This window comes from Hyperolius riggenbachi, chromosome 8, assembly GCF_040937935.1.
Source record: "Hyperolius riggenbachi isolate aHypRig1 chromosome 8, aHypRig1.pri, whole genome shotgun sequence".
Taxonomy (NCBI): domain Eukaryota; kingdom Metazoa; phylum Chordata; class Amphibia; order Anura; family Hyperoliidae; genus Hyperolius; species Hyperolius riggenbachi.
Window position 1 is genome coordinate 125,849,691 of NC_090653.1, and position 15,732 is coordinate 125,865,422.

At 42.7% G+C, this 15,732-nt stretch overlaps 1 protein-coding gene across 1 annotated transcript in view; it reads left to right on the forward strand.

Moving 5' to 3' along the window:
* The window catches only part of PASD1 (PAS domain containing repressor 1), a 214,887-nt gene that overhangs the window by 52,075 nt on the left and 147,080 nt on the right, over positions 1 to 15,732 (forward strand). The gene's annotated exons all lie outside the window — the stretch shown is intronic.

The following is a 15,732-nucleotide window of genomic DNA, read 5'->3' on the forward strand; positions in this document are numbered from 1 at the left end:
TATGTGCATGCTCCCAACTTGCTCCAGTGATACTCCGGAGGCGCAGAACGTACCCGGCAAAAGGAGCACGATGGCGAATGCACAGCCGAACTGCGATTGCTTGGTCCTGATTGGAGAGATTTCAAAGGACCCTAGTGGAGGATCGAGGCGGCCCAGGAAGAAGGCGAGGGAACCATAGGTCTGAGGGGGGGGTTGAAGGAAGCCAATGTATGTATGAATTTTCCCTTCACCCCCATCTCTGGTACAATTTAAGTATAAGCTTGGTCCATTTTAGATTGTGGAATCTTATGGGAAAGGGTGTTTTTGGTATGGAGGATCATTGGTGATATAAAAAGGTACAAGCGGCGTAGGGACATATTAAAAGAGATTGTAAGTTGTATCTCTTAAGCCTCGTCTACACGAGGAGATGTGGAGGCGATCCGTCAGGTCTGATTTTGCCGCCGATTCCCTGCTCCTTCCCCACGAGCAGACAATGGCAGGGAATTGAGCGGAAGATAAGCGGTGCGGCGCGGGGACGAGGGCGGATCGAATCCGACGCATGCGCGGACGAGTGGGGGCGCGGCCTCACAATCTAATCCCTACCATAGTCATATGTCATATGTCTATACCATGTAGTGTATGTATGGTAGTCCTGGGCCAATTTAGGGGGAAGCCAATTAACTTATCTGTATGTTTTTGGGACGTGAAAGGAAACCAGAGTGCCTAGAGGAAGCCCACGCAGACACGGGGAGAACATACAAACTCTTTTCAGATGTTGACCTGTCTGGGATTCAAACCGGGAATCTAGTGCTGCAAGGCGAGAGCCCTAACCGCTACACCTCTGTGCTGCCCGCTATGCAAGTAACTGCCAGAGAGGACATCTAATAGTCATTACAGTCATTATTTCTAAAGTTTATAAAAAGGCTCAATTAGACTAGCTTGCAATGCAAAAAATATGCAGAGAAGAGTGACAGTGAAACGGTAAAGCACAGCCTCTATACAACACTACTAGGAATGACATAGCGTGCAGTGGGCAAATATTCTGCTGCTCTGTACATACTTGAATGCTCTCTGAGCTTAAAACATGGCAATTTATATACATAGTGGTAACAGAATCTTTACTAAGGGGCAAAGATTTTCATTTTTTTACAGCGCTCTGACCTTGTGATTGTAAAATCTGTATTCCAATTATGTAAGCCAATAAAATATGTTTTCCCTGTTCTAGCTGGCATTGTGAGTGTTTGCTGTACAGATTAGAAATCACATATGTCCATGTAGTAACATTTATACTCAAATTACCATCATAGATGCACAGTAGCTCTGTTGTATTGGCTGTCCTGTTAAATATCGAGGTTTGAAGTCAGAATTTGGCATTGCATTTTTGCTAATGCCGCCGGTCAGGCATTGGGCCCCAATCCCTCAGATGGCATCCCTGGGCTGCGCTATACAGTCACCTGCACAGCTGATGATGCGTTCTTTTGCTATGCAGAGAAACGGAGGAACACCAGAGATGCGTAGACACGATGTCACATGTTGGTCGCAGCAAGCAACATGCACAAAGCAGTCGGCGGTCGCTCGGCAGGGGCTGCTATATGCAGGCAGGATTATTGCCTGAGGCAATCTCTATCAGCCACCACAGGCAACTTTAATCATGTTCTTGTACCTAGCTTCAATCCTGGCTTGCTGCAAAGCTTCTAAGGTTGGAGGGCAGTTGTCATGCACGTCAAAGGTGTTGTGCAGAGCCCTATAGCAATGCATGTTTTTCTAAGTTTGAAAACTTTTTACAAATAAAAAGCTACTTTATCTTTTGTTGGAAAAAGAGAGCACACCTCTCGTTGCTGCACACGCCCCCTAGAGGTTATTCTCTTCCTCGTAGTTATGAGCACTAATAAAATTCAAAGTGGTGAAATCAGAAAGGTGATTTTGCGGGCAAAAAAATACCATAATACTAGATTTTTATAAATAGGTCAATCCATTCTTTATGAGGAATTGCGGGATAAACAATGCCATGTGAACCTGCAGCAGTGAGAGCTTTACTAACATGCTGTTTCATAATTCGGTAAAATGACGTTAAGTAACAAAAAATAAGAAATTTGTCTGATTGCTGATTTTATAAATGGCCCCCTATTGGGCCTGCAATACTCTTGTGAGTCATGCAGTCTTAGGAAAGCCACACTTGTGTCTTATCGACCCCAAATTTATTTCTGGAATGAATTCTTCACTTTGAATTTCGTCATCTTTCCACGTATGTAGGCATCATCCTACAGCTTGCTAATTAAGGAACAGTGGCTTGGCACCAATACTGGGGAAACAGGATTGTGCTATTTAGCAATAAGGAAATCAGAGTGGCATGGGAAAATGTCATCAGAAAGCTGAAAAAAGAGAAACATGAACAAATCACCAGGATTTATGATATAGAAAAGATATTGGATTTGGATGGTGTGGGGTCATAATGTATTGAAATGTATAATGTATTGAAATGTATGAAAATGTATAAGTAGGATCAGAGTACTATTCCATGGATTAAATAATATTTTCTTTCTTTTAAGCCAGGCATGTCCAAAGTCTGGCCCGGGGGCCAAATGCGGCAGCCAAGCCTTTTCAGGTGGCCCCAAAACTGTGAATTCCATGCAGCTCACAGACCGTAGCTGTGATGCCTCATATGCAGGGGTTACCTTTGTGTTGCCAATCTGCCCCCCTCTTTGCTCGCCTGTAGGGTATCAGCCACCCACTGTAGCAGTAAGGGCTTGTTCACACCTAGAGTGTTTTCGGGTTTTTTTTAAGCGCCAGCGATTTTTAAAATCGCCCTGAAAGTGCGTGAGCAATGATTCCCTGTGAGAGTGTTCACATCTGAGCGGTTCGATTCAGATCCGCTCACCAAAGTGCTGCCTATACCAATTTTTGGGCCGATTTGCCTCAATGGAAGGTATAGTGAAATCGCAAGGCGCTTGAATAAATACATTGTGTTTATTCATCTCTGGGTAAAAGTATTAACTTCCTGACTACCGTCAGGAGGTGAAAAAACAAATTGCTCTGCAAACGCGCTTAGTAAAGCGCTTTACAAAAAATCCCTGAAAAAATTGCACACAAAAAAGTGCTTGCAATTTATGATGTGAACAAGGCCTAACAGCCACTGAATACCAGATGCCACTATACCGTTTTTTTGCAGTGGGGTTCTGGTGCCCAGCAGCACCCGATATTTAGCTATCATTGTTTGCGGGGTTTTTTATCCATTCTCGCTGGGACAGAGGATGGTGATTAGGGATTAGGGGTCAGGAAGGGGGTTTAGGGGTCAGGAAGGGGGTAAGTGTGGGGGGAGAAGGCAGTTTAAGGGTTGGGCACCAGGAAAGGGGTTTGTGCAGGTGGGGGAGAGGGGTTAACCTCCTTAGCGGTAATCCCAAGTCAGGCTTGGGGCGGAAATCTGCAGCTCAGTGTGGTAATTCTGTGCCTGAGTTATATACTGGAGCTGCTGCAGATCTCTCTGTGGTATGTTTTTTTTTCCTTCTTGTTTTTAGGGTCTAAAAGCTTGTGAAAAAATTGCACGGCTTTTAGACCCTGAATCTGGAAACAATACTAACACCCGGGAGGTTAATGGTTAGGCGTCAGGAAGGGGGTTTGGTGCAATGGGGAATTAAGGGTTAGGCGTCAGGAGGGAGGGCTCTATGTGAGAGTAGGATTAGGTTTAGCTGTAGTAAATTTGGGTAACATTTACAGATATTTTACTATAGAAAATTAACATTATAAATAGTAAAATATCGGTAAATGTACCAATATTCGTCTAGCGGCCATTTCCCTGCGCCCGATTTTCCCTGGCGCCAGTTTATCACGTACACGACCTAAAGTGTAACCTTCATTGATAAGACATTACAGCTATAAATTTCTTTCTTGGAAAAGAACAGCTTCTGCGTTCAGGGAAAGAAAGTTCAGTAGTTCTTATATTTTAGCTCTGGTACACTGAAAGCATGTGAAAGGCTGTTATAAACTAAGACAGCAGTCATATCAGCAAGAGGTTCAACCCGGTTCAAGCATTAACAAAGTTTTGCAGCTGCAAATAGAAATTCTATGTAGGAAATTATTGCACTCATTTGTGTACTTTTCTCATCAGTTTTTTCACTTTAACCACTTGAGGACCATAGTGTTAAACTCCCCTAGTGACCAGGACATGTTTTATTAATATGGCCACTGCAGCTTTAAGGCCTAGCTGCAGGGCCGGACAACTCAGCATACATGTGATTCCACCCCCCTTTTTCCCCCACCAACAGAGCTCTCTGTTGGTTGGGTCTGATTGCCCCCCGATTGTTGTTTTTTTTACATAAATATTTATTTTATTATTTTTTTATTAAAATTAGCATTTTTTATTTTATTATTACCCCCTCCCTCCCCCCGCGAGCCGATCACTCCCCGGCTTATGGAGGGGACAGCCGTGTCACACGGCTGTACCCTGTACAGCGCTGCTGCTGATCGCAGCGCTGTAGGGGGTAATTATACAGCGATTGCCGCTCGGAGACTGAAGGCGGAGCGGAGCCTTCTAAGAAGGAGATGCTCGCACAGCGTGCACGCAACCTCCTGCTAGCCCCATAGACAGCCTGTTAAGCTTGGGGGTGTAATCTCCACAGTCAGCATACAACACATAAACTGACGTGAAGGAGGTACACACACCAGCACAAGGGATCAGGATATCCCCAGTTTAGTGGAGGAGAGGACCGACTCCAATAGGAGATTGTGGCGCACAGAGCCGGTGCAGATCTGAACAGCCACAAACACTTTCGTAATAACGTCTCAGCGCAAGGTAGCGCTGAGCGCATAAACCAGGACTGAGGAGATCAGGACAGGTAGACAGAATGAACGCTTGCTAGCTAGCGATTACTTAGCGACAGCAAGCGTCCAAAACCAGACAGACTGGAATGAGGCAGCCAATGCGTTGCGGCGATGGCGTGCCTCACAAAGACAGGACAGGAGAGACAGGAAATAGCAGGATCGAGATAGATGAACGTAACACAGATAAATATACAATAAGTATGTTTTCCTAGCGTATTACAATTACAGCTATCAATGAAACTATTCGTAACGTCTGACTAACATATGTATATATTGGCAATGAACCGATATATGACATAAGCAGGAACTCTGACTAAGACTGAAGTAATACAGGGAACAGGACTCAGAAGGATTCGCTATCTCTTCGCAGAGATGAACGCAATCCACAAACAGGACCAGGAACAGGATAACTAGCTCAGCACGGGTGTTCACGATACGCGCAAACTACCAAAACGTGCTGGAAAACTGACTAGCTGAACACAGGAAATAAACAGTTCGTGTACGTATATATCAGTGACACTGATATATTAACGTAACACGAATACAAGGAAAATAACAAAATGCGCAAGTATGCGTATATATTGGCGATGAACCAATATATGACACAAGACAAGCAAGTAGCAACTTCTAGAACAAGAGCAGAACTAGGAGGACTCGCTGACCCCTTCGCAGGAGTCAGCGCAGTCCACACGGACCAGGAACGAGGTGGGGCACGAGCAGAGTAACAGATAGAGTCTGAAACTATGATAGCCCATGAGGCATTGCAGGAAGCAGTTCTTTATACTGAGGTCATCCAATGGGAGCAGACCTGCAGATTCCCACACAAGTGAATGGTAATTAATCACAGGCTGACAGCAGGAAAAGGCAGACAATGATATGCAGCCTGCAGGAAAGGGACCGCCCCTCCACTGCAGCAGACAATGTTTGTTTACACAAAAGCATATTAAACTGTCATTAACTTCAGAGCGACTGCAGATGGAATCAGCAACTAGTTTAAGTGCAAACCAAACTATGCAAGCAAATGCATGTAATGACATTAGAACTGCTTGGTTTGCAATACCACTGCAGTCAGCAGAAAACGCTGCAGAAGCGATCATAACAGTACCCCCTCCCTTAAACGCGGCCTCTGGACGCCTATGAAAACTGACATATTTCTCCTGAACCACCCAAACCAAAAAATCAGAAGTGGGAAATCCAGCAAACTGATCTGACTGAAAATTCATGAAGGTCGGATCCGTCCGACAAAACCAAATTCCCGAATCAGTCTCACCAAAACTAGACCAATTGGAACCAGAACCTACCGAACCATGCCCGTCAGCACTACAAGCCTCAGTGTGATACCCATCAGAACCACGACTTCCAGAGAAAAGCCCCCAGAAACTCTCTGAGCGATACCCACCGCCTTCTCGGGACTGTCCAAAAACGCCAAAGCCTTTACAATGCCCACCGGAACTGTCCCCACCAACACAAAACCCACCGTTGAACCAGTCCAAGGTACCAGGACAAGTTTCCTCAGAGATCTCCCAGAACACTTGGAAGCTCCAAAGAGATCCCCACAGGTCAGAACGCCCCTTAGGTTCACATGGAGAACCATCAAGAACCCCTATGGAACCCAGGGCAACTCTAGAGTCAGGGTCACAAGGACAAACATCAAGATCAGGGTTTTTAGGGACCAGAACCATCTCCGGGCATGCAGGCCAACCGGCAACATCAGAACATGTCTCCACTAGGGAAGCGTGTGAGCACGCCAACACAGACACACTTGGGCATTCTGGCATACGAAGCACATCTGGGCACACTGGCACAAGAGAGACTTCTGGGCATGTCAAGGAACTGCAAACCTCAAAGTCAGTCAAGGTAGGACCGAAACCAGGACTGGGCAAAAAAAAATCATCATGACTAGACTTCACAGTTACTGGATTGTCACTAAAAAATGCAGGATTAGACTTAGATGTCTCTGATTCCAGCAAAGTTATTAACAAATCATGTTCAGGGGCATTTACAAGACAGGACAAATCTTCTGATGTATGCACCGAACTAGACAGGGTTCCCATAACTTCTTCTGGACTAGACAGAGACTCATCAAATACACTGGATTGGAGCTCATGAAGGGCTGCAAAACAAGTCAGTAGTGCAGCAATCCCCACTGAACTAGGCAAAACTGAGTAACTCACTGGACAGGAAGGGGACTCAGGAACTTCTGCCACACCGGCCAGAGAACCAGAATTTTCCAGGATACAGGGCTGGGTTTCAGAAACACTCATTAACCCGGACTGAAATTCTGAGATTTCTATTATTTTTTCCAGCGAGTCAGAATTATCCATGTTACAGGGCAAGACTTTTGAAACATTCAGAGGACAGGGCTGGAGTTCCACGGCTGTTACAACACTGGAGAGGGACTCAACAACATTGGTTAAATCAGACTGTGTACAGGGCAAGGTATCTGACACACTTGCTGACGAGGACAATATTTCAATGGCTTCTGCTTCGCTGGGCAGAAATTCATCAAGTTTTATTAGAGCAGACTGTAATTCCAAAACAGCTGCTAGACAAGTGAATATTACTGTAACACCAACTGAGGTAAGCAGTGCCTCAGACTGTTCTGCTAGAGGGTTTGAAGTATCCCAAGTACTGGGTGAAGCATAAGACTCTGTGACCACAGCTTCACTGGACAGGATCACCGAACAGTCCACACTGCAGGGCAAAACCATGGAAGCACCTGCTGGACAGCATAATGATTCTGTGACCTGAGTTTCATTGGAGAGATCTACTGCACAATTCATGGTACAGGGCAAGTTCACTGGAACATTTTCTGAACACGGTAATAATTCTGCGATTTCGGACTCACATAGCAGACGCTGTGAGTTATTCATGAGACTAGAGTGAGGTGTAGAAACAGGAAGATCAAAACACAATGTTTGCGCATCTAAATCACCATTCAATTGTGAAATTGGAAAATTCAGATGTTGGGGTTCTGAGATTTCTGGACAGGATTGCTGGGACTCAGAAACTGATGTAGTGCATCTATTGGCATCTGCTGGATCAGACAGGAGTTGAACTTTATTAACACAGGTAATTTCTGCAGAAGTATTTGCAGAGACAGGCAAGATTTTTCTGGTGTCTGTTTCACTGAACAAAGACTCATGAGTACTGGCTAAGCTGGACTCAGAAGTCAGCAGGACCTCTGGGTCCTCTGCTGAGAAATTTGTGCATGGCAAGATTAAGGAAGTATTAGTAATTTCTGTCTTACTGGGAAGTAACACTGAGTTATCCATGGTACAGGGTGGAATTACAGGAACTTCAATTTCACACAAAAGGAGCTCTGAATCACTCGCTGAATCAGCCAAAGGTGCTGAAGCAGGCGAGTCCTCAGGAACTGAGGAAGTGGAACAATCTCCACTAGACAGTGTGTCTTCCCTGGTATCAACTGATTGAATCGCATAAAAATCGTCCAGAATCATTCTCCACACATCGATCAATGGAGCCACAAAGTCATACCCACACACACCGGTTTTTATTAGGTTATAGGCAGACTTAATGCATGCATTCAATACTAATTCACTCTTTGCACTGTAAAACTGACAAAATGAACTTGCATCTTTCTTCCATTCATAGACCAGGGCTTCCATCTCTCCTTTCTCAAATGGAGGATCCCATGCATATTTAACAGCTGAGCATTCCGGCTGATCATAGTTTGCAAATGTGTTAGTGGCAGAAACATACATTGGGTTATTTAGCAGGTGATTGGCCGATTTCTTATTCCTAAGGATCTCCAATACCTGTAGCAAGCGTTGAACTGTAGTGTATGCAAATTTCCCTTGCTGCACGAATAAATTGATCTGTTCAATACTCTGTAATATATCTTCATAATCATATTCAGATAATTCATTTAAACAAGAACTTTTATTTTCCCTGGCTAGCAATGAAAGTTCATTAGTAGTTTCATAGGTCCATTTGACTCCCCTGAATGGTGACTGAATTTCATTATCTGCTACTGGCGGAGTCTCATTACAGATCTGATGCGCAGTCGCTAAGGGCAACGACTCCGCTGATTGTAACGCCTTTCTTTTGGAGCGTTTACGTTTGGCTTTAGACCCTGCTGCCTTAGCAGAAGAAAAGTTATCAGAACAATTATCTGCTTGCTGATTATTTTTGTAGGCAGTAGAAGGAGCAGCTGATTGACAAGCTGCCAGGAGCTTATCAAAAGGGCTAGGCAAATCGGTTTTGCGCAGCCAGTTATGGATCACAAACGCTAGAAATTCCAGTGGTCTTTCTTTTAAATTGGTATGATCTAAGACATCGTAGGCCCACTGAAACAATCTTCCCTTAAATAAAACATAAACTAGCTGGGAGGCCCACGTTGAAACAGGAGTAGCCTGGAGCTCGGGATTAGCCAGGAACCTGGTACATTCAGAAAAAAACTCATTTTCTGTTTCAGAATTGAGCTTCTCAAATTTCTTAAAGGAACAGGAACCATAACAAACAGTGTCATTTTTGCTGGGAACCCCCCCCACAATGGGGATTGGTAATGGGGCTATCATAATGTTAAGCTTGGGGGTGTAATCTCCACAGTCAGCATACAACACATAAACTGACGTGAAGGAGGTACACACACCAGCACAAGGGATCAGGATATCCCCAGTTTAGTGGAGGAGAGGACCGACTCCAATAGGAGATTGTGGCGCACAGAGCCGGTGCAGATCTGAACAGCCACAAACACTTTCGTAATAACGTCTCAGCGCAAGGTAGCGCTGAGCGCATAAACCAGGACTGAGGAGATCAGGACAGGTAGACAGAATGAACGCTTGCTAGCTAGCGATTACTTAGCGACAGCAAGCGTCCAAAACCAGACAGACTGGAATGAGGCAGCCAATGCGTTGCGGCGATGGCGTGCCTCACAAAGACAGGACAGGAGAGACAGGAAATAGCAGGATCGAGATAGATGAACGTAACACAGATAAATATACAATAAGTATGTTTTCCTAGCGTATTACAATTACAGCTATCAATGAAACTATTCGTAACGTCTGACTAACATATGTATATATTGGCAATGAACCGATATATGACATAAGCAGGAACTCTGACTAAGACTGAAGTAATACAGGGAACAGGACTCAGAAGGATTCGCTATCTCTTCGCAGAGATGAACGCAATCCACAAACAGGACCAGGAACAGGATAACTAGCTCAGCACGGGTGTTCACGATACGCGCAAACTACCAAAACGTGCTGGAAAACTGACTAGCTGAACACAGGAAATAAACAGTTCGTGTACGTATATATCAGTGACACTGATATATTAACGTAACACGAATACAAGGAAAATAACAAAATGCGCAAGTATGCGTATATATTGGCGATGAACCAATATATGACACAAGACAAGCAAGTAGCAACTTCTAGAACAAGAGCAGAACTAGGAGGACTCGCTGACCCCTTCGCAGGAGTCAGCGCAGTCCACACGGACCAGGAACGAGGTGGGGCACGAGCAGAGTAACAGATAGAGTCTGAAACTATGATAGCCCATGAGGCATTGCAGGAAGCAGTTCTTTATACTGAGGTCATCCAATGGGAGCAGACCTGCAGATTCCCACACAAGTGAATGGTAATTAATCACAGGCTGACAGCAGGAAAAGGCAGACAATGATATGCAGCCTGCAGGAAAGGGACCGCCCCTCCACTGCAGCAGACAATGTTTGTTTACACAAAAGCATATTAAACTGTCATTAACTTCAGAGCGACTGCAGATGGAATCAGCAACTAGTTTAAGTGCAAACCAAACTATGCAAGCAAATGCATGTAATGACATTAGAACTGCTTGGTTTGCAATACCACTGCAGTCAGCAGAAAACGCTGCAGAAGCGATCATAACACAGCCGTTCACGCCAATCGGCGTGGAGCAGTCCTGGGGCTGCCGCACTGCTCACGCCAATTAACGTGGAGCAGTCGGCAAGTAGTTAAGGGCTCGTTCACACTGTAGACATTTCTCATTTTTTTTACACGCGAGCGATTTTTAAAATCACCCACCAAACACTTGTGCAATGAATGGCTATGAGAAGGTTCATATCAGCGCGAGTTTTGCGCTGTCCGTTCAGTAAAGCGGTGCATGGACCATTTTTGAGGCGATTCTGCCTCAATGGAAAGTTTAGGAGAAGCGAAAACACTCACAAAATCGCTTTGTGTAGCAAATGCGTTTGTATTTTTAAGAATAAATACATTGGCCTCAATTCACTAAGCTGATCTCTTGTCTTTAATAACGTTTCTAGAGTTATCACCATGGTGATGAGGCATGTAGTATTCAGGAAACATTTTACCTCAGGCAAACCTAAAGTTAACTCTTCTGTCTTTAAGTTAACTCTTCAATCCTTAAAATAACTCCAGAATTCTAAAGTTAAAGACAGGCTGTTAATTAGCTGCGTGTGAAAATAAGGTAAGGAGGTAACTTAACTACAGAGGAGGTAATTACAAAACTGCTCGGAAAAAAACGTTTAGAAAACCCCTAAGCACAAAAACGAATCACCCACCTAAGCGGCAGGAATCGGTAAAAAAAAGATGCCTCAAAAACAGCCTAACGTGGACGGACACGAGAACAAAATGCAATGTGAACAGGGCCTGAAACAGCGGAAAGTGAAAAGTCTTTCAAAATATGTTTTTATCCATAAAATGTGATATGCCAAGCTCAAGGATCCCAGTAGGTTCCGTGTGGAGCACAAAAGTTATGTACACACACTATATTTTCTTTGCCTGAAAAAGCATGTATAGGATGGTTGTCTGAAGCAATAGCTAGTAATCATCGTATGCATACATTTTTTGTGCATTGTAGACCACACCCTCTGGGTGGCATGGTACTAACATCAAAACGTGTGGGTTTACTTCTGATAACCCTGTATATTTATTGTAATGGATATTGATGATACTATATGGGAGTGTTTCTCAAACCTGTCCTTGTGACCCCCAGAGTTGCATGTTTTGCAGGCAACCTCACCTATGCACAGGTGGGGTAATTAGTGTCTCAGCTAGGTGGATTCCATGTAGCTACATGGATTCCATGTAGCTGAGACACTAATTACCCCACCTGTGCATGGGTGAATATGCCTGCAAAACATCAGTCAAATTATGTTGTATTTGCACCCCTGCAGTTGAAAGTTATTTTATTGGTTTTAACCATTTAGTAAAAATCTTAGGCTATATCCCCACTTGTGTTGGCATTTGTTTTTGAGATGGACGCCAGCACTTGTGCTGATGCAGGTTCACATTCTAATCCCCCAGCTGTGCCAATGTGGGCCTATGGAAATTCGGATGCAATGGCATTTGATTTCATTTCCCTTCATTTCCACATACGCGTGCAGTACAAATCTACCCTTGTGGAAACAAGCCTGTAGGGGTCGTAGGGGTTATCAGTTTCTTCCTTGTGGATGTGTTATATGTGTACTGCCCTAAAAAGTCCCACTAGTGAACTATTTCTCCTTGAGACTTATGATGTTAATGTTGGAAAAATAAATTAACTATTTGACTTTTGAAATTATTACCTTTTAAATTGATTACAAATACCTTGAACAGTTCCATATGATAGTTTCATTTTTTTTAACTTCCAGAGTAGGGATGATCCTCCAGTTTCCTTGCCAACATTTGCTATAATTATTTCCTGAAGTGCACAGTTCCCTGAAAGACAAACTAGTTTAGCTGATCCTTTCAGGAATAGGCCGAATGACCAATGCCCATGTCCTCAGATCTCTTCTCAGTCAGGATTCTTCCTATTTGAGGGATGATTGGATGTCTCAGTTCTATGAAAGCTTTGTGGCACTATTATCTTGGTTTGTCCTGCTAAACAGGTGCTTCATTAATCATTTATTGCCATTAAATTTGTTGAGTCATTTTAGAAGGTAACTGCTGGATCTTACACTCCATTTTATACTGAACTATATTTTATTTTGTGGGGCCCTTCCTATCTAGCACTGTGTATGAGTCTAGATTCAGGTTAACCTTTGTGGTATAAGCTTTTCCTTGTCCGTGTAGTCATTAATACATTTGAAAGACCCTCAGGTTGTTGAGACTGTGCATCATGAAGCATCTGAGGTCAGCAAGTTTCCCAGTGGTTCGTGCATCAGGCACAAACGGCACCAAGGAAACTAAAACAAGTGGGTTAAAAATGTAGACTTAGGTTATTTAGATCTGAACAAAAAGAATACGGTAATCTCAATTTCTTTTTAGAGCCTCGACCTCATGCTTTTATTTATGCTCGTCTGATTTTACATTTTTGAAGAAGGGGGTATTTTGACACTTTTCATGAGGTAATTTGTTCTTTATTTAGCTTTTTACAATAGTCTGCTTCAATGCTTTACATATCCTCTATTTCCCTCTCTTGCCAAATTATTATTTACCTTTTACTTTCATATAATGTTGTTTCTCTGGATAAGATGCAGAAGGAATGTATTAATTTAACTAATCACTATCAGTAACCCAGGTGCAGATAAGCAGGGCTGTGGAGTTGGTACAAAAAGCATCCGACTCCTCAGTTTATGAAGCCCCCGACTCCATGTACCCAAAATTGCTCCGATTCCACAACTACGACTCCTCAGTCTAATTTTTACAAAGGCTATGGATTTGGTTCAAAAGTCTTCCGACTCCTCAGTTTATGAAACCACCGACTCTTTGACTCCGACTTCACAACCCCGCAGATAAGAAGCTGTAATGCTGTGGTGTGATATCAGTTACATCTATTTTACTTATTCATTCCCATGCTACCGGTAGCAGCCAATATCTGGAGTTTCTTTGCAGCAAAAGGTTTGCACGTTTTCAACACTGAGAAGCAAAATGTACATTTCTCAGATGAAGAACATAGTTGAATGAATGCATTGTGGATAGAATAGCATTCATTAAAAAAAATATTCTTTTATTCATGCTGGATAGCAGTAAGATAAGGCTACAGTCAGCATTTATCAATATATATACAATATATGGAATAAAAAAGCAGTATAATCTGGCTAATGTGTTACACAGCTTGCTTTGTCAGCAACTATAAAAATATAAAATGTTCCCAGTAAAAAGAAATGAGATAAAGGTGCTTGAGAGAGACTTGACCCATGATGTCAAATCAAATAATCACATGAAATGAAAGCCCTGTTCCCGGCATAGGGATAAATCATCCTAACTCAGACTCCTGCTTTTAACAAAGTTCATGTTAAAATGTAAAAAAAAGATTGCTTTCAGATAACTTAAATATAATATATAGTGAATTTTATTTTTAGTTATGTATTAGTTGTATTGGTATGGAAATATACAGTGTATTTAGATTTTTATTTTATTTTTTTTAACCAGTAACATGAAATAACAAAAAACAATGATGTGCAATCTTGCGCTAATCACACGAAGCCTGAAGGGTAAATAATGCAGCTACTAGCAGCTCCTGGATCCCGGCTGAAGGAATAACTGTAGTAGTAGAAAAACAAAGAAGAGGGAGCGCTCCATAGTGCATTAACGTTATTTTATTCCTCAGACACGCAATGTGTTAAAAACACTTACTAAAAAACAATGAAGCATAAGCATATCATGGGCTGCAAGCCCTAAAAGACGGAGCTGGGAAAAAAGGGCGCATGCCGCTAGTGGACAAAAAGGGCGCCGCCATTCACTCCCATAATAAATAGCGTTTAATGGGCGCCGGGTAGGAAAAAAGGGCGCCGGAGCTAAATAAAGTTTATAAACGGCGCCAGGAGCTAAATAAAGTTTACAAACGGCGCCCGGAGCTGTTTAATGATTTATAACTGAACTTGTGGTGATTTACGTTTATAAAATGCACCCGTGCCGAATAACGTTTATGAAAATAATAAACATATTTATCTTATTTAAATAATTAAAACATTATTTAAAGTTTTATCCCTTACTGTTTGTAAAACATTATTATTCACAAAATAAAGCGATCAGTACGTAACGTAAATTGCAAAATATTTTTTTAATCCACAATTAGTAAAACATAATTATCCACATAATAAAGGGGGGTCTTAGGTTTAGGCACCAACAGGGGGGTCTTAGGTTTAGGCACCAACAGGGGGGTCTTAGGTTTAGGCATTAACAGGGGGGTCTTAGGTTTAGGCACCAACAGGGGGGTCTTAGGTTTAGGCATTAACAGGGGGGTCTTAGGTTTAGGCATTAACAGGGGGGTCTTAGGTTTAGGCACCAAGAGGGGGGTCTAGGGGTTAGGGGTAGGTACAGGGAGGGTTACTTAGGCACCAACAGGGGGGTCTTAGGTTTAGGCACCAACAGGGGGGTCTTAGGTTTAGGCACCAACAGGGGGGTCTTAGGTTTAGGCACCAACAGGGGGGTCTTAGGTTTAGGCACCAACAGGGGGGTCTTAGGTTTAGGCACCAACAGGGGGGTCTTAGGTTTAGGCACCAACAGGGGGGTCTTAGGTTTAGGCACCAACAGGGGGGTCTAGGGGTTAGGGGTAGGTACAGGGAGGGTTACTTAGGCACCAACAGGGGGGGTCTTAGGTTTAGGCACCAACAGGGGGGTCTTAGGTTTAGGCACCAACAGGGGAGTCTAGGGGTTAGGGATAGGTACAGGTAGGGTTCTGTGTAAGAGTAGGCTTAGGTATAGTTTTAGTAAAATTTTAGTAATAATTACTAATGTATTACAACACTTATTACGAACGTAGTTATATTTATATCATCTTTATAAACAATATTTTCAGATTTTATTATAAGAACAAACCATAAATGACTGTTATTCACAATAATATACAATTATAACAATTAAACATATATTATTGGTTTTTTTATAAACGTAATTATAAGTTTAACTTTTGAAACAGGGAAGATTAACGTTTTCACAATTTCCGATTTCATAAACATTATTTAATGATTTATAATTTTGTTAAACATTATTTGTAAACGAAATATAGCACACTATATTTATAAACCCTATTAATGATTAATTA